The sequence below is a fragment of the Trachemys scripta genome, chromosome 3 (assembly GCF_013100865.1).
Source record: "Trachemys scripta elegans isolate TJP31775 chromosome 3, CAS_Tse_1.0, whole genome shotgun sequence".
Classification (NCBI taxonomy): domain Eukaryota; kingdom Metazoa; phylum Chordata; order Testudines; family Emydidae; genus Trachemys; species Trachemys scripta.
Window position 1 is genome coordinate 72,817,137 of NC_048300.1, and position 26,697 is coordinate 72,843,833.

At 43.1% G+C, this 26,697-nt stretch overlaps 1 protein-coding gene across 10 annotated transcripts in view; it reads right to left on the reverse strand.

Annotated features, from left to right (window-relative positions):
* RYR2 (ryanodine receptor 2) overlaps window positions 1–26,697 on the reverse strand; it is a 690,844-nt gene that overhangs the window by 438,579 nt on the left and 225,568 nt on the right. The gene's annotated exons all lie outside the window — the stretch shown is intronic.

Below are 26,697 nucleotides of genomic sequence, written 5' to 3' on the forward strand. Positions count from 1 at the left end.
TGGGGCTCACAAAACCCTACCTTTGCAAGTACTTACAGGCTTTTGAACATGCAAAAAGGACCTGTACAGACTGGTCTATGGGTGGAATTGCTTGAGCTGTACACATATGTATATCAAGTTTTGCAAGCATAATGGCAATTTTGTGGATGCACCCTTTGGGCCTACCTTTGAGGGAATGATCCTTAATCTAGTGTAAGAATACACATCCTTCCACTGGAAACCCTTCCATTCTTAACTATCGCCAAATCCTGCAGCCTTTAGTCCGTACTCAGGCAAAATCATCACTAAAAACCATATTACATACACTGATTATTCTAGGAAAGCCTCTCGTTCTTGCTGTAAATAGTGAGAATGCGAGGGTGAAATCCTGGTCTTAATGAAGTCAATGGTCAAACTGCTATTGCCTTCAAGAGGGTCAGGAAATCATGCTACTGTAGATATTGCAATATATTTTTCACAGCATGGTGATAAACACACCAGCAGCCATTCTACACTAATGCTGCCATATTTCTAATGCTGGTGATGTCAAGGGAAGCTGCTGCAGGCTCAGTACTTTTCAAAAATCAAGCCACTTATGTAAATGCCTCAGTACTGCCTTAAGATTCTAACTTTCAAAAATCTGGCCAGTTAATGTTGACATTTTCCTCTACCATTATTTATTACACACGACAACAAATGCCCAATGAATATGGAAGGCAATATAAGTAGTGTTACATAGACTCTGATGTCTATATTACAACTTTTGCCAAAAGAAAGAAAATAGCATTGGCTAAGACTGGATGACTAATATGCAAAATGCTTAACTGACGAAGGAATATTTCTTGAATGTATGTAGGGAATGAATGCTATTACAGTTATGAGGACACTCTGTCTGCATTAGAAATACAGTACTAGTCTATTAGAGAACACTCCCACCTACAAAGTAAAAATAAACTCATCTGATTGGAGATAATTACCTTCCGGAGGCCTACTCTAAGGACAGGAGTATACGACCACCTCCTGCCGGGATTCAATATGTGTAGTGCTGTAAACAGCAGAATGAGGTTCCAGGGTTATATTCTATGACTTTGTGGGGTTGGAATTAGAGCTGGACAACATTTTTTGTACAAAAAAAAATTTCAGTGGAAAATACAGATTCAGCGACACTGTAACGTTGAGCATGAGTCCGTTTTGCTGAACTGTTTTGATAAAAAAAATTCAACATTTTTAAATGAAATATTTTGATTTTTCAGTTCAAAGTGACTTTTTATTTCAAAATGTCTGTTTTTAATGAAAAAAATCAAATCCATTAAAAATTATTAAAATTGAAACAAAACCTTTCAATTTTGTCAAAATAAAATATTTCATTCAACCCAAAAATAATTTTTGATTCACCAAAAAGAGTTTTAAAAAATTCATTTTCAGTTCATCCCAAGTGATTTTTTTCACAACTACCAACAAGGCAAAAATATATATATATAGGTTTTTCCACACAGCTGTAGTTGGAATAAGGTTGATATTCCCATGAAGCATATAACATTAGGATTTGTACAATACTTTCTTTTCATGACCATACTGACAACATAATACAGAGCATTCACCTTTTGCTTGGACACACTTGTACAAGCACACTAAAGCTCTCCTGAACGAACTTAAGGCTGTTTCACTAGTTTAACATGGTAGTTCGCTGCGGACTTTGCACCAGCCAATGGAATAAGTTTTATTTCTTGGCTTCTCTTTTGGTGTCCATGAAAGAAATCATCATATTACCCAAGTATTCATTTTAAATCTGTCAGGTCTCAGATGAAGGACTGGTTTTGCAACAGCAGACCGCTGTGAAATCTCAAGATTCAATTCTAGGTTAATCAAGCCAGAAAACAATAGTCTCTTCAAACAGAAAGGCATAAACAGTATCACTGCTACTGTCTCATTCCTATCTTTTGTATTGCTGTGAATAGCAGTGGAAAAGGTGAAAAGACATACAGCAGGGACCCTTGCCCATTTTGCAAGAGGTCATTCTCCATCTCACCTCCTGGGTCTTGAAACAGGAAAACAACAGAGCACTTTATTGTTTCCAGATGCACACCAATAAAGAACCAGCCCACCAAACTGACTTCCCGTGAGTGAGATATTTCTGGATATAGGAGTCACTCTGCTAATCCAATTATCTAGAATTTAATTTGTGGTGTTCATCTTCTCCTCAGTGAGAAGTGCACATCCAGAGAGGAAAACTTTGCTCCATCCAAGATGGAACTTCTCTTTCAGAGGTAAGGCTGATCACATTGTTCCTAGCAATTTATGAAAACTCTATCAGACATGTTAACTGCCATGACCTACCCAGGTCTGTTATCTCTAGAAGGGATACTGCTTCAAGACCGCAATGTATCATTGTGCTCTAGTGATTGAATGTTGTGCTCTCTCTCTTTTTGGTATTCATTCCCTGACATGAATTGGGAAGATCCCTTAAAAAATGCATGATTCTCTGCATTCACCAGCTGAGCGAGTACAGAATATACAACTAGAGCTGGATCTCTTCTAATGGATGAGATAGGGTGGGATGCAGAGGAGAGACCTGGAATTATTGGACAGAACTCACATGAACTCTAGAATATTGAAGCATGCCTGTGTGTGAGATCAGAAGTCGCAACAGGCTCCAATAAGAATTGATTTTCTGTTTCTGTGACACTACTTGTTTTCCTTTATGGCCATCTTTATCTTCTGTTAACATTCTTCTGAGATGGGATCTGGTACCTGATAGCATTCATCCTCAGCCCAGGCCTAGGACTGATTTCTCTGGCACCATGTGAGTGTTCATCCTGAATCCAAGAACTATATCACTGTAAGTGTTTGTTTCAGCTTTGTCTCTGTACAGAACTCTGGTAAAAAAAAATTGTCTGGGAAGAGATAGATGAATTTTCTTCCTCACTAAAGCTAATATTTTTTGCTACCATGTTCCTGGATACCCCAGGAGCACATGTAAGACCAAATGGCAATAATCAAAGCTCGGAATGGGAGAAAAGGAAGGCTCCCATCCATCTGCCAAACAAAAATAATTGTCTGAGAATGGTGACATGGGAATGCTTTGAAGGTAAGCCTCCACTGTGAATTTATTTAGCTGTTTCAGAGAGGGCCCTGCTCTGTTTGTCCCCAATTCTGAGGGTAGAAATAGGATGTGGAGTGGGTTGTAATGTTCTGATCTAAAGTAGATGATGGATGATTTTATTCATGTCATGAATAAAACCCCTTCCATGGGTTGCTGAGACTGGGGATGGAGTAACCCTGTTCCTGTAATTCTTTCACAGTTCCATAGGGTACCCTCCTTGGACACAAGAATGTAAGAACGGCCATACTGGATCAGACCAAAGGTTCATCTAGCCCAGTATCCTGTTTTCCAACAGTGGCCAATGCCAGGTGCTTCAGAGGGAATGAACAGAACAGGTAATCATCAAGTGATCCATCCCGTCACCCATTCCCAGCTTCTGGCAAACCTCTAGAGGCTAGTGACACCATCCCTGCCCATCCTGGCTAATAGCCATTGATGGACCTATCCTCCATGAATGTATTTAGTTCTTTTTTGAACCTTGTTATAGTCTTGGCCTTCACAACATCCTCTGGTAAAGAGTTCCACAGGTTGACTGCATTGTGTGAAAAAATACTTCCTTTTGTTTTAAACCTGCTGCCTATTAATTTCATTGGGTGACCCCTAGTTCTTGTGTTATGAGAAGGAGCAAGTAACACTTCCTTATTTACTTTCTCCACACCAGTCATGATTTTATAGACCTCTAACATATCCCCCCTTAGTCGTGTCTTTTCCCAGCTGAAAAGTCCCAGTCTTATTCATCTCTCCTCGGATGGAAGCTGTTCCATACGCCTAATCATTTTTGTTGTCCTTTTCTGAACCTTTTCCAATTCCAATATATCTTTTTTGAGATGGGGCAACCAGATCTGCACACAGTATTCAAGATGTGGGCATACCATGGATTCATATAGAGGCAATATGATATTTTCTGTCATCTTATCTATCCCTTTCCTAATGATTCTTACCCTCATTTGATCAAAGCTGTAGGTAGCTCTTTTTGTTCCCAGACTGAAAGGACTTGGCATTAATCTGAAGTCTAATTCTGACAGCTGCCCTCTACTGCCTCAGAGCTATTAGCATTGCACTTGTTCTAGCTAGGACTAGAAAAGTAGTATTTTTTTCTTGTTGCACTTCATTGGAATGCTTCAGTCTGCCATACGACTGTATTCCTTTCTATGGTATCTTGCAGAAGTCAGGATTGTATGTCAATTTTTCTGACTCCGAATAGCCTCAGCTTGCCATAATGTTTCCCAGTATATCACTAGCTAGAAACTGATGTGTCTGCGTTTTGGACCCCAAGGACCAAACCCCATATACCTGCATGAAACAGGTTTGAATGCCACCTCCCCCCCCCACCCCCAATGCACCCAGGGAGAAGTCTTTACTATCATATGCTTTTTAGGTTAAGGGACCATACCTGTATCACTGTCCTGTCCACCCATATTAGTGTTCCTTGTGAAAGCATATGTAGGCACTTGCAGTGTTAAATGACATTTCATATTTGTTTGTTTATTGCTGGCCTGAAGCCACCCGAAAGTTTTCATACCTGAAGAAGGGGGCTGAGGTAATGCCTGCCTGGACTCAGCTGCCTGTGAAGGGCCTGCATCGTGAAGAGTCCACTCTTTCAGGTAAAGCTTCCCTGACTAGGGGAAACAGCCACATTTATGGTGGGTAGCAATTCCGGTTAAATTTGGACTAGTGCAGAGACCCATTACTGCTCTCTAATGTTAGCAGCATCTGTGCTATATCCTGTGCCCTCTCTCCATGGTGTGCAGGGAAATGAAGCGCAGCTGAGCACCGCAGTTCGCGGTGTGGTAGCTGGTGCAAGCTATAGGGAGATCTTCCATCTGGTGTGCTGCCCTTCTGGCTTCACTCCCCTCATGGAGACAGGAAGGAGCTGCTTGGCCCAGAGCCAGCATCTTTCCAATCCCACCCACTTCTTTTCCTTCCCAAGGAAAGGAGGTCAAGGCAACCCCACCCAACTGGGCTATGAGGGAAAACTTTGCCCACTGAACTAACTGAGCTCCCCAACAAGACACTCGATTAGTCAGGGAGAAGCAGGATATGCAGACCCTTGCTTTTGCTTCCGTCTTTCCTCGGCCCAGCTCACTCCTCAACAGGACATCAGCCTCTTCAAACTCTTCACAACAGAAAGGGGAACTGAGAAGACAATCTCCCCAAAAATCAAATGCAGCCCTGGGACACAGATCTGAATCAGACTGACACCGAACTTGTTAGTCTAAGATTTGAACTAAAGTTTGGAAATTTCTCAGAGAAAAGTTCTGCAGCAGGAAGGGCTGGCTGAGCTTCCAGCTGTTGTGATGGCATTAAAAACTGGAGAGAATTTCATGAGGTGGGACTTTCTTCTGCTGCTAATGACTGAAAGGTCTGGTTCTGTCCCCAAGGCTGAAGTACCCATGGTAATAGAACTCTGGGCATTACCACAAAGAAGAATGGAGAGCAGATATAAATCCAACCTACTTCTATCCTCCGCTGTTTTCAACTGAACACAGCAGCTTTGGCAACTGGGTACTGCACACTGCAAATAAAGTCTTCGTATTCATTAGAACATTAGAAAACTCAATGCTTTCCATTCTGATAGTCATGGAAACTAGGATTTTTTTCACACATTGAAACAATGAAAGACTGCCAGTTCTCTCCATATATTTACTAAAGATGGAGCTGATTTATGAAGTTCAAATCTGGTTAAGATATGAATCCAACCTTCCCCCAAAGGTTTTGGCTAGGTCTGATGCTTCAGTTCAGCTCTTTTTACAGACAGGCTCAAAATACAAAGTTCAGGGTCTTTTCTAATAATTAACTGTAAATGTTCTAATAATTGCATGACATCTTCTCAAAACACTCCCGTTAAGAAGCTTGAAAATACAGGGGAAAGTCTATTCCATTCCCCTCAGAAGTCTCCTCCACAAAATCATTTTTGCTAAGACAATTATGAAGAGATGCAAAAGAGCAGACTTCTACACAGTGAAAGTGACAAAGTACATTTCAGACAAGATATCCAGGTCTTTACATGAAAGAGACCATACAGGCATATCAACTCCTTAAAATTTAGAGAGCTAGCCAAACACAGCCAAGCACTGAGCTGCTATTATTCTGAGCACTATAATGGGATTTGATCACATGGATTGTTATCATTAGTGGGAGTAATGTGGCTAAATCCTGGCATACAAAGCTAAACATGTACCCTTTAGACTTGATTACGAAATGAGCGGCTTTTAAAAAAAAAAAAAACAGAACACATTTGTGAAAAAAAGATTGATTTAAATTTAAATCAGACAGTCGCCAAAGTAAGAAGGCTATTTGTGGTGGCCCAGTAGGGTTGGGCCCAGTAGGGTTGGGTAACAGAGCTAACCTCTTTCCCCTTGCTGCAGTACCAGGGCTGTCCCATCCATGACCCCCTAAAGTCTGGGGTGGGGACAAGAGTTAGCAGACAGATCTGAAATATTCATAAAATCATCAGCTATACTTGTACCCCTTCCTGAACCAATCATTTCCCTCCATTCTAAGGCTGTCAAGGCTGAATCCCCACTCTGTCACTTTGAGTACAGAAGGTGGGGGCCCGCAAGGATTTTAAAAATTAATACTTGCCACTCAGGCTTTTATTAAGCTCCCAAGGTTACAGCTTTTATCTGACCTTGGCTTGGTAAACACTGCCACCACCCAAATGCAAAAAAAACCCTTGGATCCATGAAAGAGCACTTAGGAATTCCTTCCTATGGGGTAACCTCAAGTCCTTTCACCCCCCACTCCCCGGGGAAGAGCTGAGAAAGGAAACAAAGGAAATTAGCTGTTGCTACCAGTTAATCAAACAACATGCACAAACCTCTTAGGACACCAAAAATACAATCCTGTTCTTATAAAAAGGTAAATTTTATTAAAAACAAAAAGGAAGAAAATACATCTGGAATTTAGGCTTTTGCTAGATTTTAAAAGAGCAATTCCAAAAATTAAGCTCCCAAAATAGCTTTCTTGGGGGTTATCTTAAAGATTACAAGCAAACAAAAGTATCTGGGGTTAGCACAGAGGAGTCCAAAAGCCTTAAAAAATAAACAGAAATAAACCTAATCGCGTCTTCCTAAACATTCCTAATTTACTTACATATTTGGGTTGTTAAAAATAGTTCTAGATATGATCTGATGATTTTCATATCTCGTTCAAACTTTACACAGCATTCCTGCTGCCCATCTCTTCAGCCCAGAGAGAACAACAGACAAAGGGAAAGTTTCTTTCCCAATTTTAAAAAGTTCTAGCCTTCCCATTGGCTCTTTTGGTCAGGTGCCCACTTTTTTTTTTCTTTACCTGGGGGACTTTTTAACCCTTTACAGGTAAAGCAAGTAGAGAACAGCTACCAAGAGAGATTTTACAGCTAACTGGCTGACTGGGTGTCCATCGAAGGGAGCTACCTCCCAATCTTCATTTATCACAAAGGCATAGAAAGCCACTGAACTGAGTTTTGCTGCATACAGGGAGTTCACATAGGGTTTCCTCAGATTTTTCCCCCTCAAACACACAGAGAGGAATCCAACTGACTTGACTTCCTACTGAGCCTTAAGTGACCAAGGAAGGGGGTCGGATTTTCCCCTTTGTACACGGGCTACCCCAGAAATAAAATCAGACAATAGTTTCCAGTTCAGTGGTGTGAAAAACAAGTCTTCTTTAAACAGGACAACCAGGAGATGTGATTAATTAGCCATGACTGGATGATTAGCTGGGAGTTAATAGGCTCATAATACAATTAGGTTAGGACACAGTTTTAAATGATGGGTGGCCATATAAAGCATTTGCCTGAAAAACTAAATGCTCTAGGAGTTGCAGTGAAATCTGTGAAATTAAAATTTCAGTCCTCTCCCATGTTAGGAAAATAGGTTACATTTTGTATGCATGTCCATGTACACTGTGGGCAATCTGACTTTGACATTCTGTTAACAAGGCCTGACATGGATTAAAGAACGTGCAAGAAGAGTCTGCCAATATTACTCACAGCATCAAAAAGGGTGAAGATATGCTCACACATTACAATTAGGATACCTTATTAAAAAAGTCACTACATGAGTTTATTCTATGGCTGGTTAGCTTCTCATGTAGTCCAGAGACTATAGTTTAATGCCCTGCTTTCAGAGTTCTGATTCTCAATATCTTAGGGGCATGAAAAAAGATGACAATTTGATTAGTATAGTTTACTACAAAATCATCATGCTTTTTATAGAACAAAACAATGGCATCCTGGAGATTGGAAACTGTTGCTGTCAGAGGGGAAAATTCTGGTCTCGGATCCAGAAAGCAGACCCTGACTCTGCTATTCTGCTTAGCTCTATGTTAAGAACTGCTCTCAATAACAGTTACCATGTATCAATATCCAAAAACTATCAATTCCACTTGGAGGGGGGAGGGGGATGTTACAAAAGGTTTAACCAAAAATAATGGGATGAAATTAAGGAAAGCAAAATTTAAGCTAAACAAGGGAAACTTAGTTTTTCAGTTGTCACACAGACAGAGAAAGAGTGTGTTTGATACAAAAGGAATTCAAAGTTATATTGTTCATCACTGAACCCTGAAGTCAGTGGTTGTGTCTAATATAAACAGGTTCAGGTCATCCAATGAGAGTAAGCAGAACCTTTTACAGTTCGAAAGGTGTGACTAACTGGTAGCACACTTTGATTTATTTGTTTAAGACTGAAAACTGCTGGTCTATGTCAGTGCAGCCACCTCTGGCAGTGGACAGCAGCAGCGGATTATCTCCACCTAGCAACAAAAAATAAGAGTTCAGAATATGAAGTGAATACTGTATCCAGCTGAAATTTAAGGAGAAATTTAGATGAGTGGTTTTGATCTGCCTAAGTTGGAATTTAGTAGAACGTTTCATGAAAAATGCCACAAACGGCCGGGTCTATCAGTGCAAGTCTCAGCCAAAATGTAGCACACCTCTCACAGCAGAATGACACTGAAGCATCTTAGGCAGAAATGTTTAAAAAGAGAAAAAGCTGCACCGTTGGTGGCTAATGTGTCAATCTTGTTCATATGGGGAAGTCAAACAAAACGTTCTAAGGTTTCCATTTCGATTTCCATACTATTCTCACCATTCTAGTGTCTGCATGGACATGTATTTCAGTTCTACAGGTCCTTTCATCCATTTAAGAAAGAGGATTTCATCCAGGGTTAGTTCAAATTTTATTTGCATCACCAGTTAATTACATGCAAAAATCCTTCTTAAAAGAACATTATTCAGGTTGCAAAATTAAGCTCTCAGAAGTTAGGAACTGCCAGATTAAAGTTTTCCCCCGTGTGCATGTGCATTACAATACAGTCTAATTACAGAATCATGTAGTATTTTTTCCCTGCTGACAAGATTAATGGTGAGACTCAAGAGATCTTGAGTTCCATTCTAGGCTCAAAAAGAAAGTGGGTTCTAGTGGGCACAAACTCTTCTGCCCATTTACCCCATTTCTTCCCAGTCCCATTCTCCTCACCTAGCCAGTCCTAGTCTCCACTCCTCAGGCTTTTCATCCCAGTCCGTCTCCTTGCCAAATCATTCTCAGTCTTCCTATCCCCCGTACTCATCATCTGATCTGTCTCCCACCTTGCCACATTCCCTGTCCCCTGTAGTTCCCAATTCCAGGCTCCTTCCTGAGGTTCCTCATCCAAGCTGTCTCTCTCTCCCTCCACCATTTTCTTGTCCCAGTCTCTTTGCCCAGCCAGTTCCAGTTTTACCCCACATCCCAGCTCCTCATCAGATCAGTCTCCCCTCTCCTCTGACCTCCTTCTCCAGCCCCATTGATCCTCAATCCTAGGCTATTTACCCAGCTAGTCCTAGTTTCAATCCCAACTCCTCATCCAATCTCAGTCTACCCCTTGTCCCCATTTGCCTCCCCAGTCCCACACTTGTCCAGCCTCTCCCTCTGCCTGCCAGTACCAGACTCAGTCCCCTCTACCTCCTACCAGACTCCAGTCCTAGTTTCTACTCCCCTCAGGCTGTTTATCCTAATCAATTGCCCTTGCAAATCAAGATCTTGACTCTAAGAGCATCCCAATGACAGAGGACAAGGGGGTAGTCAACACAGACCACTCAGTGCATGCTTATATATTGGCTGGGAGCATTGACAGACACAGACTACAGCCACAGAGCATTTTAAGGCACTCAGGGTTCCAGGGCAATAGGTGACAACCTCTCACCGGTTTAGGTTGACCCCCAAATATGACAGCCCTCTATCCTTTTGAATCAGACAGCTTCTTCCTCCACGTTAACCAACCCCAACAGGGGTGACACAGACAGCACAGGAGAGAGAGTTTCCCTGCTCTCAGTTCCTGTGTCCAGCTTTGACTTGGCCCACAGCAGACCAGAGCTACAACTGCAAGGAAAGTCTTGCTCAACCCTGCATGGGAGGATGTTCAGTGAGGACAGAATCACCAGGGAAAATAGATGCTAAAAGAAGTTGCTACTGATCATATGCATACTGCAATTTTTCAAAAGCTTACAACATAGTGAAACTTGGGCAGATTTTTATTGGGATGGAAAAAGCCACAGCTTTGACACAAAGGCCACCCCTCCAGCCAAATGGCAAGCCCCTGCTCTAAAGCAGGAGAGTACTAGTTATTTTCAAATAAAAGGTTCTCCGAATTCTTTAACATGAGCAAAACAATGTGTTTTTCCCTAGCCTCATTCTCAGGAACAGCAGAACCATTCTGACTAACAATTTTCCAAACAAGTTCTGCCTAAGGCACATACAAGGCTTGGACAAATGCAGCCCAAATGGTTAAAGTTTGGAAAAATTATAAGCAACTGAAAAAAGGGTCATATAACTGAAGGTTTCAGATGACCTTAACACGAGGCAAAGCTACCCTCAAGGCTTTCATGATAGCTCCTCTGTTGTCAATATATCAAATCATAAGACTAATTCAGAGATACACCATTTTAACCTCCCTTAAACCTTATCCATTTACTAAAGTGTAATTTACTCACCCTTACCATATCCCCTCTGAATTTGTCCAGTGAGACAGTGTACAGGAGTCTAAATTGGTGTAACTCTCAGACGAATGGCCCAGAGGAAGGAAGTAGCAAGAAAAGCATCTAATAAGAGGTGTACAATTTTGTGGACTAAAGTAGACCACCACCATTCTGAATTTAGGCCAATTCCTGGCTCCTCAGCAAGTAAATTACCTACCTTTAGACTCTTTTATACCTAACTTGCACCATCTTACATATCACCTCTGAATTTGACCTCTAAGCTTGTCAAGAAATTGGAGAAATCCAATAAACCAGGAAGAAACCAGTACTATTAAGCAGATGGAATCGTAAAATCTGTTCTGAATTGGGAGGCAAAAGGGCCACAAGTTCAACTCATAAAAACCCACTTTTACAGCTATGTCAGTTGGTCATGAATCCAAAACTCCTTTAAATACGGTAAAAAGACAGAAGATAAGGCATTTGGGAAATTGTTCCTATTGCATAAAGCATTGGTTAATGTTTGCAGCCTCCAAATCCTCAGGAGGTTTGCATCCCGTGTTAAATCTAAAACCTCTAAACCCTTTGTTAAGTACAAAACCATCTCAAAGTGGTTTGTGGCAGATTTAAAAATGATACATTACACAGGAGATCTGTTGCTAGAAAGAGAGACCCCTAATGCTTTCCTAAGTACTCCAGTATGTGACAACAGAAATTTCTTCTGCCTCACTGATGAAGAGAAATTGTATCAACTGGAAAGTGATTATCTTTAGATTGTGAATACTGCTCCCCCTTCACCTCCAGTGGGTAAGTGTCCTGAAGAGTCTAGGTGCCAGAATGCAACTTTACCTATTGTGCAAAAAAGAGTCTTCTGTTAGAGGATAATTTTTATAAAGAAGATTTGGTTTAAATCTAACAACGTGTGAAAAATCACTGGGGTTTCAGACAACAGTGGTAAACAGGGGGCCTGACAGGCACAGAGAGTTTCTTGTGTGTACATTTCCCCACACAAACTCCACAATATGTGTGTGCTGTGCACTGTAGTCTGGATGGCAAGGAGTAGGGGCTTGAGCTACAGACAAGTACACACACACACACACACACACACACACACACCCCTTGTCGCCACTGGTGGTGGCAGCATGTAGGGTACATACAGCTACATGCCGCAGTGAAAAGCAGGCTGTAGATACCCAAGACAGTGAAAGGTTCTGGCAGGAGAGAGCTGCCAGAGCCTTTCCCCACTTCCTCCCCAGGCTTTGGCCACCGTCCCTGGGTCCTGTCCCCTGGCCGTGAAGCTGTGGGTTATGGCAGAAGGGCTTCAGGCTCTAGCCCCCCACTGCTTCCTCCATCCAAGGCTTAATTTGTTGCCAGGGCTGAGTAAGGCTGCTATGAAAAGTGATACTTGTATGTTTGTTGATAGTACTTTACATAATAGACTTACTAGCTAGCAATAAATAATTAAAATGATTTGGGCATGTATATGTGCATATTTATTTGGTTTTCCTAAAGCTAATTAAGTATTTTAGGGAAAAAGTGTGTGAACGGCCACCAGAAAGAGTTGGTGGCGGTATTCTGAGGCTACCAAAAAATTTATCCTGAGAACCCCTGGGCAGACTCATCACATTAAGAGCTGAACATGAAATACAACCATAATAATAATAGAAATGAAAAGATCAGCAACTCATTATTTTCTGAACTTTGTTTTTTTTAAGGCCTGAATTTGGAAGATGCTGATTTCAATGAGAGTTAGAGCATTCAAGACATTGCAAGATTGGGCCCTTATGAGTAAAGTAGACAAACTTACTCGGCAATATGAAATATTGCTAGGATTTAGCAAGCACTAAAAATAGATCTGGGCAACCAACAGTCTTTTCTACTTAGACAACTCATTCACTTGTGGTAGGTTGGCAGATAGATTACTCCCTTGTCTCCTCACAACATCCTCTTGCACGGTTATGGTATCACCACCTCTTTTTTCCTGTCCATTTTCTCTCTCTCTTGTACTGTTCGGTCCTTTTTTGTTTATTGAACTTCCTTTACAAAAAGAATTACGCTTTATTTGACTTCCTTTTCTCTTGTAATTCCCTTTCTCTGTTCCCCCACAATATACTGCGCAGAGTGGTAGCTTTCATGCGGTTGGGTCCCATTTGAACTCAGCTCTGCTGGAAGAACAGAAAGCATAGGCCAGCGTCCTGTCGCATGAGCCTCCAAGGGCTGGTCTACAATACAAAGTTAATTTGACCTAATGACATTGCTGAGGGCTGTGAAAATTTTTATGCCCTGTGCAACATAGTTAAGCTAACCTAAGCCTCAGTGTAGAATTCTTCCGTCAACCTATCTAACGCCTCTCAGAGAGATGGATTTACTACACTGGTGGAAGAAACCACTGAAGCATCTCTAGTGTAGATGTACCCTAGCTCCTAATATATGAGTTGCTCCTATGACTGGCTGTCATCTTACCTGCAGCTGTGGGAGCATGTTTGCAAAGGGAAGCAAAGTGGCACTTGGGCCAGGAAGCTATCTTCCTCCTTACTCCTCCTGCCCTCCAGCCGGTTCCCAGGTGCTGCCCTCTCTGTGCTCGCACCACCAGACTTGGAAACAGTGCTCCAACAGAACATTCGTGAACTGGTGTGAATCAAAAAGCAGTGATGGGCAACCTAAAAAACTTAGTTCTGATAAGGACCTAAAAGCAACCAAAATAATTTAGGGACAGTGTCCAGACTTTTCTAGCCTCTAAAAAGTTTCAGTTTGGAGTTTTGGGAGAAGGTTGAGGTCAATTCTTATTTTGGCCTGACTGATTTGTCCATCCTTAGAAATAAATTGAGCTATTAACATAATGCTGTGGGTTTTAGGCTCCCTGCAATCAGATCTGTGTGAGTGGGCCCAAGCACAGCCCCAGTGACTTCAATGAGGCTCTGCACAAGTATAATGGTCTGTCCACAAAAATCCAATCGCAGGACAAAGGTCTTAATCAGGAGAAAGGCCATTCTGGCTGCTGAAGCACAGAAGCGGGAGACAGGAAAGCTGAGTTCTATTCATGACTCTGACAAAAATCTTGTGGCCTTGGACATGTTCCTTAACCCATCTGTCCCTCACTTTCCTCATTTGTAGGATAGAGATAACACCAAGAAAGGTGCTAAAGAAATACAGAGTACTATGTACAGGGGAGAATTAATTTTCCTCGCTAGAATACAGTACCGCAGCCATTTAAAAGGTGTTTGTAACCCTCACTTGGAATTTGCAAGCAGGGTCAGCTCCAGGCACCAGCCTGGCAAGCAGGTGCTTGGGGCGGCCACTCCGGAGAGGGGTCGCACGTCCAGCTATTCAGCGGCAATTCGGCGGATGGTCCCTCACTCCTGCTCGGCGCGAAGGACCTCCCGCCGAATTGCCGCCACAGATCGTGATCAGGATAGTGGCTTTTTTTTTTTTTTTGGGCTGCTTCGGGGGCCCAAAACCCTGGAGCCAGCCCTGTTTGCAAACTCCTGAAGTGCCAGACTGAGCCTCTAGGGGGCCCTACCAAAAAACTACAACTACAATGGGCCAACCGTGAGGTTTCTCCTTGGGGTGATCTGGACAAGCAGTCCACTGGCCCAATGACAGGACTTTACTGTTCCCCAGCACGGGGACAGCCTGACTTAGAGAGACGACAGATTTAGTTTCAGTGTTGAGTCCGGAAGATGAGAGCAACAGCACAGCTCAGCAAGTCATTGCTGAACTCCCACCAAAGGGAGTTCTTGCACTGCCATGAGATCTAGCGGCACGGATCGGGCAGGTCCTGCCCTGCAGCGACCAGCATCCAGCAGAGAAAGATCTGACCTGGCATTGGCTACTGAGAGCCAGCCGAGACCCACACAGGACTCCAGATTAGGGAGCCAGCAAGCCAGGAGAGGACCCTGCCCCACCCAAAGGTGAAGATAAAGCAAGGACACCATTTTCATTCCTTTGTTTTTTGGCTTTTGTTTACGTATTTTATTTATCCCTTGTGTACTGGACTTTATGCTCCTTGCCAGCTAGTTGTATTTATTTTCTCTAGGGACAACACCCTCTTTATGGCACAGCGAGGAGTCATCTTAGGTGGAGGCATCAGGAGCCAAAAAAGAACACAGGATCCAACCCATGAGAGGAGAAGGGAGAAGCTGTTCCTAATATTGGTGATACCAAGCTTCCAGGAGAGAGAAGGGAGGAGGCTTAAACCACGCCTCAGGGAGGGCTACATTTGTTATTCCCATTATACATTCAGAGAATACCCGTATTCAAAGAATAAAAACTTTTTAATTGTACCCACTGTTGGTAGTAACATCAATGGAAATTTTGTATCAACATCAGCAAAGAGGAAAATTCTTACCACTAAGCCTATAGTGGGACTGCTATTACTATATTTGAGGCACTCCAAAGGCCAAATTTTGCAGGGTCCTAAAATATCCACCACATCCTACCATGCAATGCTTCTAAGATGGTTGTTTTGGGTTTTCTTATCAGAATCATTTTAAAAGGTTCGCATATAGATTTTAAACCCTTCTTTCTCCCTCCAAAAAATATACCCTCCCCCACACACTCTTAAAGCGTTGCCAACCCTCCAGGATTGCCCTGGAGTCTCCAGGAATTAAAAATTAATCTTTAATTAAAGATTTCCATGTGCTGAAGCTTCCAGGAATACATCCAACCAGAATTGGCAACCCTATCTCTCTCCACACACACATATTTAGCCAATTAAATTAAAAAAGAATTAGAAAGTCATTCTAGTTGTGAAAATTAAAAATATTATCCTTCATCCTGCCCTACTTCCTATCTATCCTTAGGTTTGGAATAGGGAAGTGTCAACAGAATAAGATTAAAGCATTTAAACATCCACTCCCATCTTGCAGGTTTGTGTGTTTATTCTTATTATTGGGTCAAATGAAAGTGGATAGCTCTCTAGGATGTCCCAAACAAATAAAAAATTGAGTATTAAAGAATAGCCACACATCAAAGAGCGCTCTCTGACCACACAAACCATTGTTAAGCAGGGTATAACATATGTTCTCATTGGTCCTGTCATTTCATTTAAGATATTGTAGATTTAATCAAAGGTGAAGTTAGTATGGCTTCAAATTTCATGTTGCAAGTGGAAGCTGCATATCTGCTGTTTATATTACAAGTCTGTGTGTGCGATTGCAGCATGTCTTCCATCTTTAAGCTTTTAATAACACTTCAGAGCTGCTCAGTGACAAGTGCCTGGAATTTTTGCAGGTCTTTCAGATACTGTCAGACCCTACAAGCTGTGCAGGGATGGACTTCATTCCTTCCCAGATTCTCCTCCCTTCTGTTCACCATACCAGACCCTTTGTCACACACACACACACACAGCAGACTCCAGTGCAGCTGTGACAGCAACAGGCTGTATTCCAAGAATACCACACAACAACTAATGGACGAGGTCCCAGGCAGCTGCTGCGTTGAGCGGATGTTGGCTGGCACTCGCAGAATTCTTATATAGCTAGTTGGGCATCCTCTGGTGGGCCGCAACCAATAGGGGGGTAAGCTAAACTAATTCAATTACAAGTCCTGGACAGAATGCATGAGTTCCTTGCACAAAGTTAGTGTGAAGTAATTCTTTGTAAAGTGAACAGCCTATAGCTGCAGGCATCACAAAATTATACTAAGTTCACATACAACTGATCAGTTTATATTTTAACTGCATATTTACTTACATTATTGTCAAACATTTTCCCTTAAGCTTATAAATATTTTGTTTTCATATTCTAAGAACAACATTTAGCTATCTACTAAGTTCTCATCTTCTTTCTTGCCACTTCCCTGTTCAAGATCAGCAATTTTTATAGCCTTCTTCCGAAACTCATGATCATATGCCGGGCTGTCATGCAGATTGCTCTCTCCAAGATCTGCCAATATCTGGTCCACAGACTGAGCGTTTGGTCTCCCTGTCGGGCAGCTCCATTCACAATCATTGCAAGAGCAATCCTACCAATAGAAAACTCTGATCTCTGCTGGACATGCCTATACCAACATAGCCTAGCCCCACCCCCACCCCACAGCTTGTCTTCAGGTGGAGCAACCTGCATTAGGTCCCTTACAAGCTCTTTTTGTTTCCTATCATGGAGTTCTTTTAATGTATTTTTATGTATTATAGGAATGATATGCACAATTCCTATTATACAGTAAAAATACATTAAAAGAACATTAAGGTTGTAAAGTCAAAAGTTAGGAAATGCCAGAATTAAAGTTGCCTGTACAACCTTAATTTGATTCACTTGCACATATGCATTATGGTACTTTTTAAATTACATGAGCATACACCATATTTTCCACAGCACCCTTCCACATTCAGTGCACAAGATGGCTTAGTGAGCAAGCTACTCAATATTTTGTTTTCTCCTTGTTGTTTAATTTATGACTCCATGTCTTATTTGCTATAACTATTCAAACCCCTGCTCTGAAGACATGAATTTCCTCATAGGCTTTTCTATGGTATTCATTACTATATTATCAGAGTGATTCAAAATATTAATGAAATTTATTTTTACAACACCCCTGTATGACAAGGGGCTTGTAGTCTCCCAGCTGTACAGATGGGGAACTGAGGCCCAAAAGCCCAAATTCACACAGGTACTTAGGTGTCTAAAGAGTCATTGAGCCAGAGAGGGAGAAAAAAAAGCCTCTATAGCAGGGGTGGCCAAGCTGCAGCTGATGAGCCACATGCAGCCCTTTTACAGTTAAAATGTGACTCACGGAGCCCCTCACAAACACACCCATGCCCCTCCCCGGCCATTCTCCGCTTACCAGACTGGAGGGGAGGAGCATAGGCAACGACTCCATGGGTGCTCCAGAAAAAAAAATAGTGGGTGCTTAGCATCCACCAGGAACCAAGCTCCCCACACCCACCCCCAGCGCCTCCCACCCGCAGCAATGCTGATCAATTCCTCCCCCTCCCTCCTAGCACCCCCTGCATGCTGCGGAACAGCTGTATGCAGTAGGTGCTGAGAGGGAGGGAGAGGCGCAGGGACGGGGCATGCTCAGGGGAGCAGGCCGGGCAGGAATGGAAAGAGGCAGGGTAGGATTGTGGCCTTGGGGGGGAAGGGGTGGAATGGAGGCAGGGCTGGGGGCAGAGCAGGGGCGGGAAGAGGCAGAGCAGGGGTGGGGGCGTGGAGGAAGGGATGGAGTGGGGGCAGGCATGGGATGAGGGGAGGGTCAAGTACCCCCCCCGGGTAGAGGGGGAGTCAGTGCCTATAGGGGGGAACTCAGGGCTTCTACCCTGCAACAGGGCAAAGGGCTTCTTCCAGAGACGACTGGTGCCTGCTGAGAGTGGGGGAGCACAATTTAAAAGCCCCCCCCACAATGCCCCCTCTTACCCTCAGCAGCCTCTCCCTGAAACTCCCAGGTGTTAGCTTTGTGTGGAGAAGCAGTGGCAAACACCCGGGAGCTGAAGGGAGGAGCCGTTGCTTTTGGTCCATGGGCAGAGGCAGCAGCAAAAGCAGTGGCACTCCCTGCAGATCCCAGCTGTCTCTACCTATGGCCACAGCTCCTAGCTTGCCAGCTCCAGCACCTGCCATGCAAGGAGGGGGCCCAGCAGCACCATGTGACCAAGCGGGGCCAGCAAACCCTGGCAAAAATATGGAGCGGACACATGACCCCATGTGCCCCACAATGTCATCATTGGCTTCTGCCCAGTGGGGAAGGGGTCTTGGGGCTTCAGCCCCACAGGGTGCACCTGCCGGGCCTCAGGGCTTCAACAGGAGCAACGCCCCAGCTCTTGAATTTATGAAGACTGTCATATGCGGCTCTGAGGGTCAGTAAGTTTGGCCACCCGTGCACTATAGCCTGGTACTTAGTGCACTCATGTGGGGAAACAGGAGACCCAGGTCCAGCCCCCTGTTCCAAAATTACTCTTTCATTATTTAGCCATAGTGGAACAGCTTTAATAGGAGAGAGAGAGAGAGAGAGAGATCCCCACATCAAAATACCCTATAGATCAGTAGTTCAAGCACTCTTCTGAGAGGTGGGAGACGACTGATGAAATTATTGTAGACAGAGGGGGCATTGGAACATGAGTCCCCCACATCCCAGGCGAGTGCACAAACCACTGGGCTAAGAGTCATAAGGTGGGTAAAATGATCACCACTACTTCCTCCTCTTCTTCCAGTTATTGTGTGTGTGTTGTGAAGGTGGCATCTAACTCATTCTCCTCATCTTAGGTGCCTAAGCCATCCTCCTCCAGGAGAGGGGTTCCCGGTTACTGGATTTCAAGCAGAGAAAGGCACCTCCTTGCACCCCACACTTACGTGCCTGTCTCCGATGAGAAGGGCAGGATTTAGGACACACCCTTCTGGTTTTCAGCATCTCCCATTGGCTAGCTTAAGCGCCTTTCTGCCTAGTGTGCTGGCTTTTGTGGATCACCTTCTAAGGCGCCTCTCTCCCCGCAGTCATTGTAGGGAGCCTAGGGGCTCAACTCAGGCTTTGTAGGATTGCAGTGTTGTTCCAGTGATTTTCCAGATGCCTAAAAGTTAAGTATTGCAATGCTCTGCATCACAGCAGCTAAGTCCCTTTGTGGATCCAGGCCAGAGAGATTAAGGTCAAAAGTTTCTACTAATTTTGGGTGCCCAATTTCAGACACTGACAACCTGATTTTTCAGAGTATTCAGCATTATTTAGCACTTTATATGTTCAAAGCACAGCTCCCACTGACTTCAGTAGCAGCTGTGAGCTCAGCACCTCTACAAGTCTCCAGTCAGGCAAATGCAAGCTCTGGAGAAGAGCGCTCTCTCATGGACACAGACTCTTGCTCCTTCCACCCAAGTGTGATCCAATTCTGGCCTATCCCCTCCAATATGTCCCTGTCCCAGTTCTGTCTTGTCCCAGTCACGGGCTCCTTGGCCCAGTCCCATTCTCCTCACCTCGCCAGTCCCAGTTTCCATTTCTCAGTTCACTCGTCCTGGTCCCAGTCTCACCCTTGCAGCTTCCCCTTCCCAATCCCAGTCTCCCTGCTAGTCTCTTGCTCAGCCATTTTAGTTCACCTCCAATCTTCCAGCTTCTTGTCCTCAGTCTCCTTACCCAGCTAATCCCAGTTTTTCAACCAATTTGTCTTTCTCTCCCTCCTCCCGCCAAGTGTCCAGTCAATACCCCTTACCCACATTCTCCAGTTCCAATCTCCTTTGCAGAGCTCCTCACCCAATCTGTGTCTGCCCCACCCAGCTCCTTGTTCCAGTCTCTTTGTCCAGTCAATCTCAGTTCTTTCCCCACACCTGCTTTCTCATCAAATCTGCCTCTCCTCCCTCCTAACCTTCCTCCCCCCACTCCACTTGTTCTCAGTCCAGGTTTTCTTGGCGAGCCAGTCCTCGTCTCCTGCCTGGCTCCCAGTTTCCTTGCCAGCCAGTCTCAGACTCCCTCCATCCCAACTACTAGTTCCAGTTTCCCACTGTCCTGCCAGCCTCCAGTGCCCGTTCCTGCTCTCCCCTTCACTCTGCAGCCTTCCTGTCCCAATGTGCTCCATTCACATCTCCCACAGGTCCAGCTTTTGTCCTCTTTTCATTTGAATCAGGCAGCTTCCTCCGCCATGTCGTCTGGGCCCAGCAAAGGATCAGAGTATAGGAGAGAGTCTCCCTGTTCTCAGTTCCGGAACCAAGATGTGGACCTGACCTGTTCATCATCAAGCCAAAGATGCAGTTGCATGGAAAGTCCTACTCAGTCCCAGGCAGTGAAAAGAAAGGCCACACCCACCAAGTTTCAAGTCCCCGCTCCAATGCACAGGGGCGATAGAGTTTTTTAAATAACAAGCCCACAAGAATTTTTTTATGTGGAAAACACATTATTCTCTAGCCTTGTTCTCAGAAATGGCTGACATTTTCAAAAACAGAATTCAGCCTGAGGCAGATTCCCCCTATGGAAAATTTCAACCTAACCAGTTAAAGTTTAGCAAAGTTATAAGCAGCTGCAAACAGGGTCTAATAATGTGAAGTGTTGGGTAACCTTAATAGATGGTGGTACCTGCCCCTACTATAATAATCACATGTCCTCTTAATAGTGTCGTTTTTACTCTATATAGTCCTCTTTGTGTAGAACTTTTTCCATGACTCTAATCATCCTTGTCAACCTAATCTACATTGGATTTCATCTGACACAGCGTTGCCCAACTGCGTAAGCTAGTTAGGGCCTTCTTCAGTTCTTCATAATCTTTTCTAGTCATGACAAACTCTATCATCTGCAAATTTTGCTACTTAACTTTTCATCTTGTTCTTTAGCACATTAATGTTAACCATCTAGTGCTAGTAGGAATCAATGGGGCTTCAGTTTCCCCAAATGTAAAAGTGGGGGGAGGGGAATCTGCATCACATAGATGTTAGACTTTATTCATGGTAAGGAATTTGGAGATCTTTGTTTGAAACATGCTTTTTAAAGTATGATTCATTTTTAAAAGGATTTTTTTTTTTTTTTTTTTTTTGCTTTCAGAACAAGACACTGGCTATTGACAAATTTATTTGACAAGCAGCTAGTTTCATCTTTCATTGTACTGCAATGTATTTATTATTTTAAAAAAAGATCAAATAAATATCTGATGAACAAAAAGTGATACACAAAATTAAATTAACTTGGCAACAAAAGATACTTTACCATAAGTGAACATGAGCAGAAACATAGCCTTTATGCTGGCTAGAATAAAAATCTGCTTCTCTTGTGGCTGAATTAAGTTACATTTGTCCTTTGCATTGTGTTCCCTGAAACAAACCCAATTATACCATGATTCAAGTCATTTGCTCTCTTTTGTCCTATATTTCTTCTACTCCTCTGTATTTAAGATTCACCTAAATGAGGCCTGCCAACCTAGTACCTTAGAGTTATATGTTAAATGCCCCCCAAAACAAGTGTAACCAAAGTATACACAGTGTAACTGACTTACAACTTGCGAGTATCTTTTTATGTGAATGTGTGTGAGAGAAAGATCAGTATGTACTATACAGGTGATGTCTGTCCATCACAGATATTCATAAAAGTGATTCAGGACAGGAGTATTTTCTTTGATAGCAACATTAGCTGTGTCTGTCACAACAACACGATGCATTCTCTTCTCACTTTGGCCTGCAAGGAGGAGCACTGGCCCTGGTCACTTTTTCTTGTTTTGGTAAAACAGTAGTGTCTAGACTGAGGCACCAATCAGAATCCTATTATCCTAAGATATGTAGAGTGCAAACAGAATGGGAGAGTCCCTGCTCTGAAGCGGGGTTATTTCAACACCTCTGGTATCCCCAGCTCCTGAACAGGACCTAGTTCTGACAACCTGGGAGGGAGGGTAGGAGGAGTGTGTGTGTGTGGGCAAGAAAGTCTGTCATGGATTTGCTATTCTTATCAGAAAAATTGAAGAGAATCCTCCACAGCAGGATGTGGTCAGGTTTGGGTTTGCAAGTGACTTCTGAGTCAGATCAGCTGCATTGGTTGAGATCTGGCAGATGCTGTAATCATGGAGAGGGAACAGGACAGATCCATGTATATTCTTTATGCTGGGGCTAGTTGGCTTTGGGGTGGATTTCCTCATGACCAGCACTCCTGCCTTATATTTCAGTTTTTTTACTTTATTAGAGATTCACAGTTACTAGTGTAAATGTAGGATGGCTTTGGGGGGCTTGGGTGCCACTTGTAGAGAGCAAGTAGTGTACATATTCACATATATATACACATGCACACACACATGTATGTATGTATATAGTTTGTACAAGATCATTGGCTAACGATGAGATAAGTTAGAATGATTCTGCAAAATCCCTGTCATGGTATATTAAGATGACCTTATACAAATACTCAGGAGCCCACACAGTATCTGCTTAGTATCTTCTGAATGAGACATAATGAGAGTGAACTTGAAGTACATTTGATAGATTGCCATAACTGCCCAGTCTTCATTACACATAAATATTTTTATCTCAGTTTCTCATTGTCCTCGATTACATGGCTCTAGGGATATATTTGTTATAGTTAAACACACAATAAAATGTTGTAGAATTTAATTTAAAGTTTCCTGTCAAGTGATCTTCGTTACTAAATTTCCTAGTGAAATTTTCAAATAACAAATAAGTAACAAATTATCTCTAGAACTGACAACACTTCCCTTTCCCAAATATAAGGAAATGGAGTTATTACAATTAAATTCTGGCAACACTCTGGAAGATTAGTGTTTTATATGTAAACATAAAAATATCTCTTCTTGTAATGCTTAAAGAAAGCATGGCAGCCACTAAAAGTTGAAACTTGCAGCTTCTACAAACAGCTACTAAAACCAGAAATTAAGCTTCTTAAATAAGGACCTATCCCATAGCATTCAAGCATCTAGAGGCTGAAAGTTATGTAGAGTATATATGGACATTGAATACGCTCCAGCTAATGTATCAGGAAGTGTCACATGCATTTATTTTACAGTTATTGCTCTTGGTTTTCAGAGATTTACTGAAAAGAAAATTAGTGGCTTTTTTTTTTTAGTGTTATAATAATTATTAACAGATATATAGCGCTGATTTACAATCAGGCTTAAGTTCTGCTTGGAGATTAAGATAGATTCTGCTCTGATCCCAATGTATCAGTCTCCTGGATGGCGGTGAAGACCGCACAAGCAGCATCATAATGCACCTCTGCAGAAGCCAAGCAAAATCCATGCCTAGTGATCCATGGGATACCAGCATCATTACTAGGGCCCTACCAAATTCACGACCATGAAAAATGTATCACAGACCATGAAATCGGGTCCCCACCCCCAACAATGGAATCTGATCTTGTATGCTTTTATCCTATACTATATAGATTTCACAGGGGAGACCAGCGTTTCTCAAATTGGGGGTCCTGACCCAAAAGGGAGTTGCAAGGGGGTCACAAGGGTGGGGGTCATGGTATTGCTACCCTTCTGCACTGCCTTCTGAGCTGGGCAGCCACAGAACAGCAGATGTTGGATGGGCACCCAGCTCAAGCAGCTTTATTTCTGGACAGCAAGATCTGATTTCAGCCTTACTTTGTGTAAATCCCACACAGAGATCTCTGCCTAAGGTACACAATTCTCAATAAGGATAATGGACTTCTTACAATAGCTGGACAAGCCTTAAACCTGATCTGGAATTCTTTGCTCACTCAAATCTGCAGCTAAAGTCCATGGCATTTTTCATGTGTAAGGAAACCAGAATCAGGCCCTTTTTTTGAAGATGATGTATTGCTGATGTTTTTCTTACCCGTATCAGAAGTGGGGACACTGAAATGCTAACTACATTTCATAACCAACTGCAATATGACATGTGTCACCATAGCAAAACCTTGCCTAATCCAGTTTCAGTCAGGCCCTCTCTCCTTTTTAGGGTCCCCAGTGATGGCACATAGACTTGCATTTCATTCAAGTATATTCCCTTCTTGAGGTTCTGGTTTATTAAAATAGATCAGTGTCATCTCAGATCAAACTCATCTTTCCCAGACTCGACAGTCTTTTAGGCCCTTGCTGGGCTCAGTAGTTCCTTCCCAACACCCAAGCACTGCTGCCTGGTATTTTTTAAGCTTCCATTTTTGTATGGATGCCCCTCATGGCAATCAGCTCCAACCAAGCCTTTCCAACTCACTGGTATAGTGACCCTGAATCTCCTGCACAAGCCTTCCCATTCTTTGTGAGTGTCTCTGAGGCCTTGGCTACACTTGAGAATTCACTGCGCTGCCACAGCAGCGCTGTGAAGCGCGAGTGTAGTCGCACTGCCAGCGCTGCGAGAGCTCTCTCGCAGCGCTGCAAGTACTCCACCTCTCCGAGGGGAATAGCTTGCAGCACTGCGAGCTAACGTGCAGCACTGCAGGCGCTGATTACACTGGCGCTTTACAGCGCTGCACTCGGGGGGGGTGCGTTTTCACACCCCTGAGCGCAGCAGGTTGCAGCGCTGTACAGCGCCAGTGTAGCCAAGGCCTCAGATGCTCTGCCTAGGCACTCTGGAGAGTTGCCAGTAACCTTCCCTCTTCCCAGAAGACTCGAACTCCCACTGATTGATCATAGGCTTACCTTCTATTGCTCATCAGGCCTGATTCCTAATCATATGTTCTCATAATGTACCTCTGGACTGAGAGATAAACTAATCACAAGTGCGCCTTCAAAAGGCCAGCTTGCCCTGTGATTGCCACTTATAACTAAAAAAAATTATGGCTAGACTGAAAGTTTGCCAATAGAACAAAACACTGTAAAAATACTAAGATTAAGATCAAAAGAAAAATGTTTAATACTGGAATTAAAAACAATCCCTTCTAGTGTTCTGTTGTGGCCCTTCTGAAACCAGAATAGAGAAGCGAATCTTATTTTTTCCTCAGCGTGGTACAACATGCACATGCTCCCTTCCGCCATGTGCTGCAGCTCTGGATCCCTCTTGGATTCACCCCAATGGTACTCCTGCTATTGTTGGCCCAGACCTATCCTTACTGGGGGCAGAATGAGAAGTCACAGGAATACAAAATATTGTTAAAAGCAACAAAGAGTCCTGTGGCACCTTATAGACTAACAGATGTATTGGAGCATAAGCTTTCGTTGGTGAATGCCCACTTCGTCAGACACATGTAATGGAAATTTCCAGAGGCAGGTATAAATATGCAGGCAAGAATCAGTCTGGAGATAACGAGGTTAGTTCAATCAGGGAGGGTGAGGTGCTCTTCTAGCAGTTGAGGTCTGAACACCAAGGGAGGAGAAACTGCTTTTGTAGTTGGCTAGCCATTCACAGTCTTTGTTTAGGGTTACCATACGTCCGTTTTTTCCCGGACATGTCCGGCTTTTTGGTAATCAAACCCCCCCATCCGGGGGGAATTGCCAAAAAGCCGAACATGTCCAGGAAAATACCGGCCGGGCACTTCCCCTCCCGCGGCTGCTCTGTTTCTCCTCTTCGGCTCTAAGAGCTAAGCTGCCTGACATTTTCTGGGACCGACTACAGCATATTAGTTTGGAGCTTGCTTTCTCTCAGGCATTCTCAGAGCTTTGAGGGGGTCTGTTTCTCTCCTGCCAGCTTTCTTGAGTGACGGATTTGCTATTAATCCCTTCCTCTGTTTTGTCTCTGTATGTTACTCCTGTACCACAGCCACTCTTCCCTTGTCACTCTTCCTCAATTACAAGCTGTTTTCAGGATATGGTCCATGCAAAGGATGTGTGCAATCCTAAGCTACGTGACTGTAAGCTAACTGAACTACACCGTATACACAACATTAATCATACTACTATTATTTATTTGTAGATAGTTATTTGCTACTCAGAGTTGCTACTCTATTTCCCTCATCACTCATGTATGCAAGGATGCCTAATTTCCATATTCATCTAACACCTCTGATTAATATGACATCTTCAATTTTAAATCTGAACTAGTGGACATTTTTGCTCAAGCAACATAGAATAGTGTCATCTTTTAAAAAGAACTAAACATGCCTGATTCTGCATTTTAATATTACCGAGTATTTTGATTTGATACAGTGGTGTTTATATGCCACTAGGATGCTCTACAGTAACACAGCCCTGCATTTGGATAGGGGCCTTAATTCTTCTTAAGGCATGATTTAATTATGTTTCTAAACTGTGATTATTTTGTTATAGTGATAGTAAGAATGCATGTGCCCTCAGCGACCTTTAATCATAATTCCTCAAATCCTACAGTCAGCTCACTAATTTAGGGCCTCATCTTAAGAGGTGCTGGACTCCCACAAC